We start from the raw sequence: 6,124 nt of genomic DNA, 5'->3' as shown, positions 1-6,124 counted from the left end.
ATGCAGTATATAATTCATGAAAAAAAAAATCATTTATTTTCATAAAAAATAGGTATGAATGAAAAGGTTATATTGCAAATAAACATTTATTATGGTAATCCTATGGAAAGCCACTTGAAGGCTGATACACTGTAAAACTCGCATGTCTTTCTTACAATCCACATGCCGAAATACCCCACAACAAAAATTGCTTGGGCACCCACATTAGTAGACAGTGATATGATGTACGTTTGGTTTTGTGTGTTGCTGACAGGCACTGGGTTGTGAGTGGCCATTCCACATACACTGTGAGGCAGCCAGTGAGGCTCAAACGCACGTCAGAACGTCCCCTGTATTTGAGTCATTGTTAACACGACTGAGCCATCAAATTCCTCGTAGGATTATACACCCTCCCCTCCCACTGCCCCATGCCTTATCCTTCTTTTCTTCCCCTCCTCCCTCCCACCACTTCCCATCTTTCTGTCCACTTCAACTTCCCCTCCCCCTTCCCTCTTCTCTCCCAGCGCAACACTACCTCCTCCCCCTTGTCTTTGGCCAGTATTTGTGATTAAACGCATACGCAACGCAGACTCGAACATACCACCGATATTACATCATGTCTCATCCACTTCAACTGACCTTTTCCTTTCCTGAATTGTATCCTTTGCATGCTTGAAGAAACGTATAGGACAAACTTTATCCTGTTTCTCAGCTTATTTTTAAGAGCTGCTAGCATGCAAGAGAACACCCTTAGTACTTATTAAAATAGCTTCGTTTCTCTTGACACTTCGTATAAATTGTGGTCAGATTCTGTGCCTGTTTGATCACTACATATGCAGAAAATTCATCCTGTTCATGTGGCTGTATTCGTTAGCTGAACAATGTACACATTTATTTATTTATTTATTTATTTAAGGCACACCATATGAACAAATGTCACATCATATGCATACTTGACCATTGAGTATCAGGAACTTTATGTCACTCAAACCACACAAGTCGACACTAGCACAGTCATGCCACACTCTCCAAACCCACACCACACTACACACACACACACACACACACACACACACACACACAAACAAACGCAACCCACGCCACACTCAGGGTACCCACGCCACGCAACACAGACACGTCATTCTCACACAACGCTGACCCACACCACGCCACGCCACAGAGAGCCACGTCACTCAGACTCCCCGGTCACGCCAGCCACACCCCCGTCTCCACCAATGACAAGGTAGCTTAAACGTTGCACGCTGCCCCCTTCCCCTCCTGCCCTGACTCTGTCCCTCTCCCATCTTGCATCATCTCCGTCAAATGCTTCTTCCCACTACTCCACATACTTCATTCCACTACTTCCTTCCCTTCCAGCAACTATTTTTTTTTTTTATCTTTGAGAATATGTGAAATTTTAAGAGTTTGGACAGGGAAGGACTGTTGGAGGGAAAGAAAGATGGTGCTAGAGTGTATGTTAAATGTGTTTTTACATTTAGTATTATACGTATTTTCCTGAAACCACCATTCTTCTGCTGTCTTCTTCCCCTCCCAGTCTTGCGTCATTCCTCCCTTGCATTCTAGATCTTTCTTCCCCTTTTGTCTGCGACTCCCCCACTCCCCATTGCGCATCCCCATTTCCCCTCCTGCCTTTCCATATCACTGAAATTGTGATGTGGACGCTCCCAAGCCAGCGCCTGTTCGAAGTAGTCAAATCAGACTTGCCCCGGGCCATTGTCTGCTGTTACTGTCGTCTGTTTCATTGTCTTTCTTGTATCTGTCCTGCTCTCCCCATAACCCTTGGATCGTACTCCCTCTTTTCCCCTCCTTCCTTTCCCATATCCCCTTTATCTTTCCACATCCTCCCGTCCATCCATCGCACTTTTCTATCCTTGTCTTAAACTGATAAAATACTTTTGTTAGATATAAACTTCCTATACCCTACGCCAAACAGCCGCGAAAGGACCAACAGGTCTGTTGTTATTTGCTTTCCTTTGTACTCCTCTGTACCACATCTCCCGTCCGCTTCCATCTCACTTCACTCCACTCCCCTCTCCCACTGGCACTCCACCCTACTTTCTGCCTTACACAGCATATCTGAATAAAGGTATACACATGACAGACTTCGGTAACATACCAGTGATATTACATCATGTCTCGACCACTGCAGTTGGTATTTCTTTTTTCAGAGTCATATCATGTGCATGCCTGACGATACGTATAAAGCAGCGTAGATTATATGGCATACAGTTTTTTGAGGATTAACACGTTCATCCCGAGGACATTCTCTAAATTTTATGTATGCTACCTTCTGGATTTAACTCTGATTAGGAGAAATATTTTGAAATAAATATAGCTGAGAAAATTAAAGTCATTGGACTGAAGGAGTTAAAACCACTTCAGTTTCTAAGGTTCTTCATGTGAACAGCTGTCATATCCTGCAGTTCACTTCTGACCACAGCGTATCATGCCAAATTCAACCCATTCCTTTAACTATATCTGGTGACTAGATAACATGACAGGGTTTTTAGATTTTCAGTACCGTGATTATTCCTTTGTATGACGTATACTTACATAGGCTGCTGGTAGTGTGTTCATTTTGAGTATATGGGTATAATTCGTGTGTAAAATGCAACCGTTAATTGCATCTATAATTTCTTCATTTCCCTGTACACTGCGTATAAGTGGCATATCACTCCACATTCATAGGACCTATAGCACACCACGCAGAGCTTCCTAACATCGGATAATCCTACACTAAACGCACAGCACATTCGCCAAACCCATGCTGCCACACACAGAGAACCCGAACCCCATTTACCAAACCCACACCAAATTCCCAGACCGTCATCACCACTAAGACCAACACCCAAACCACACTCATTAAGCCAAACCGCCCTCACCAAAACCCACACCAACTCAACAAGTCAAACAGCCCTCACCAAAATCCACCTCAACTCACCAAGCCAAACCACACTCATCAGAATCCACACCAGATTCACCACACTCACGAAGCCAAACCATACGCACCAGAACCACTCCACACTCAAACCACGCTTACCAGACTCATCACTCACGCCATTCACGCTTAAACCACACTCCCCATATCCACACCACACTGACCCACGCCACGCCACGCCACAGAGCCACGTCACCCCACCGCGACCACAACGCACGCGAGCCACACCCCCGTCTCCACCAATGGCAGTGTAGCTCAAACGTTGCTCGCTGTACCCTCCCCCCCCCCTCCTCTCTGTTTCCCCACACTGTTCTCCCTTGGCCCTACCCTTCTTCTATCTTGCTTCTACCTCCCCCCCCCCCGAACTTCCCTTCCTACTGCTTCCCCTCTCCCCTTCCCACTACCCTCCCATCTGGTCCCTCTCCCCCATTCCTGGATCCAGCCCCCTCATACCCCTTTCATCTAGAAGCTTCTCCCCCCCCCCCTTCGTGTCCTGCGTCTACCCCGTCCCCTCCCTCTTGCCTCACCCTCTCTACCCTCCCATCTCCTTTTCCTCCCCCTCCCCCTCCTCCTCCCGCTCCCCCGGCTTATCCTCCCCACCCCCCTCCTGCCTTCTCCACCATTCCCTCTTTCCCTTTACCCCATCTCTCCATTTTCTTATTTTCTCACCCCCCTATCATTGCCATCTCCCTTGCCTTATCCTCTTTACCTTGCTGTCTCATCCTCGTCCCACCTACTTAATTCTCCCGTCCTTACCTCTCGCTCCTCCCACTACTTTCTCATCTCCTTTACCTCCCCATCTTCTTCCCCTGCTTCATCATCCAAGCTCATCCTTCACCTACCCCCGAACATGCCTTTCCCCTCTCCCACTTCCCTCACCTCCCACTCGTTCTCCCCTTATCCCACCCCTCGCCTTTCCTTTCTTCTTCCCCTCCACGCTGTCCCGCTGCATTCCCTCACCGTCCCCTCTACCCTTCTCCTCCTCCTCTCTCTATCCCTCTGTCCTCTCTCTCCCTTCTATTTGCTTCCCCCTCCTTCCCCACACCTCTCACCCTCTCCAGCGCTCCCCCCCCCCTCCATCACCACCTCCCCTTTCCTCAGTACACTCAGCATTCCTGTCCCAAATGTATACTAACCACAGACAGCAACAGCCCTCCGGAATTTCGTCATCCTTCAGCAGCTCCATTAGTATCTTACCCTGAATCATCATATCCTGTGCAGGCCTGAACAGAAACACGTCAAACAGCCTGGCGTGTGTGTGTGTGTGTGTGTGTGTGTGTGTGTGTGTGTGTGTGTGTGTGTGTGTGTGTGTGTGCTTCATTTCTTCATGTTTAGATTATTCATGCCGGGGCACCTTTAGTTCTTCTCATAACGCCATACAATATTTTATTCAGATGAGAGAGTGCCCCTGGGTGTTAAATCTTTCGTGTTCTGGCCGGAGTATATGAATTAGATGGATAAAACGCGCGCACACACACACACACACACACACACACACACTTGATTGAGTTAGCTTCAGTGCCGTGGCTACCCAAATGATTTAACATCCCCACATACCAGATTAATACTTATGAGAATGTGGGTTAGTTTCAATAAGATTACGTTTCTATTTTTACTTTATTCTTGCAGCCTCCTGACGATTTTATTTACCCTGGGATAAACTTGAAATGGCATGGTAGTGTGATCCTCATTAACTTTTCCTCTGACTGGGGACTCTCCAAAATTGAATGGAGTCATTGGTGGCAGGAAGAGCAAAAATATATGACGTACGCTTGCAGAAAAGGTTTATTCATACGTATAAGATATATCCAATATTCATATTTTTACAGCTTGATTTCCGTATGCTTTACTTAAATGTTACATCATCGTTTAGGCTGTCAAACCAAAATAACTTTTATGTCAAACCAAAATAACTCTAACAACTTTATGTCCAGATTGCATACGATAAAATTCAGAGTTTCACTGTAGCACTTCTCTCCTAAGTAGCTACATGTGAACAGATGGTTACCAAAAACATTCCCGTGCCGGGAATCGAACCCGGGCCTCGCGGGTGAGAGCCGCGTATCCTAGCCACTAGACCACACGGGAGGGTGAGGAGTAACGTGTAAGTATTGATTAAAAAGCACTGGTGTTTCTTTGCTTGCCGGATGTTTATGTATGATATTAATATTAGCTTGTCTCTTTGTAGACCATATATACTTGACTGTGTATACGGTGTAATCTTTAGACACACACACACACACACACGACGTCATCAGTGTGAAGGAATTAAAAGATATGACTAAGAAGAGAGAATAAATTATAAAGGTGTATTAATTTTCTAAAATCGCTAAGGATGAGGTGCCAGAGCCTCCTAAACCCACCACCACCATCCTCCTCCTCCTCCTCCTCCTCATCATCATCATCATCATCATCATCATCATCCTCTCCCACTTACGGATGGAGAGAGGACGTGAGCGATTACTGTTATCTCTTTTTTCACGAATACGTATCGTCTCTTCCCGTGAGGTCTCGTTGTGTTCTTATCCTCTCGAGACGATTTTAAGATGCATACGTACAGAGCCATCCTGTCTGGCTCTATTTATAAGTGTGAGGGAGGCAAACGTATGTGACTGCCCCCAGCTGTGTGTCTGTGTTTTCCGAGAGAAAGAGAGAGAGAGAGAGAGAGAGAGAGAGAGAGAGAGAGATGCTTGTAGTGATATATTTCGAGTAATAGTGCGGAAGTGTTTGCAATTGCACGGTTTGAGATTATAATATTATTCGTTTTATTTTATTATTATTATTCTTGGAAGCAGGATTTTGATGATGTTAATGATAATGATGATTATGATGATGATGATGATGATGAACTAATGTTGCAGTAAGATAAAACCTTATCTGGTCGTAGGAGTATACTTCATGTCCATTATTATTATTATTATTATTATTATTTACGGTTGCTAAGAGGTAAATGCCTAGCGACTGTAACGACATAGGTAACTGCCCTGACCTGACCTATATGAAGCCTTTGCAACGGGTCACGTGGCATGTCAGACGGTGTAGCTGACAGGCGTGTTGCTGTAATGATTACTGACAAAGCTGACGACGCGACTTATATCCTTTTATTGGCTGAATATAATAACCAGGAGGAGTGTGGTAGTGTGGTAGTGCATTGTGTTTGTGGTAGATGAAGTAGGATGTATTGTT

General features: G+C 45.4%; 1 non-coding gene across 1 annotated transcript; it reads right to left on the bottom strand.

The window, feature by feature from the left end:
* Positions 1–4,954: 4,954 nt before the first annotated feature.
* TRNAE-CUC (transfer RNA glutamic acid (anticodon CUC)) lies at positions 4,955–5,026 on the bottom strand. The gene has a single exon. It is a non-coding gene; the product is annotated as a tRNA-Glu (tRNA).
* Between the last annotated feature and the right edge of the window lie 1,098 nt (positions 5,027–6,124).

Source organism: Coenobita brevimanus, chromosome 103 (assembly GCF_032717465.1).
Source record: "Coenobita brevimanus isolate Jiangsu-jjx chromosome 103, ASM3271746v2, whole genome shotgun sequence".
Classification (NCBI taxonomy): Eukaryota; Metazoa; Arthropoda; class Malacostraca; order Decapoda; family Coenobitidae; genus Coenobita; species Coenobita brevimanus.
This window is presented reverse-complemented; position numbering and strand designations above follow the sequence as displayed.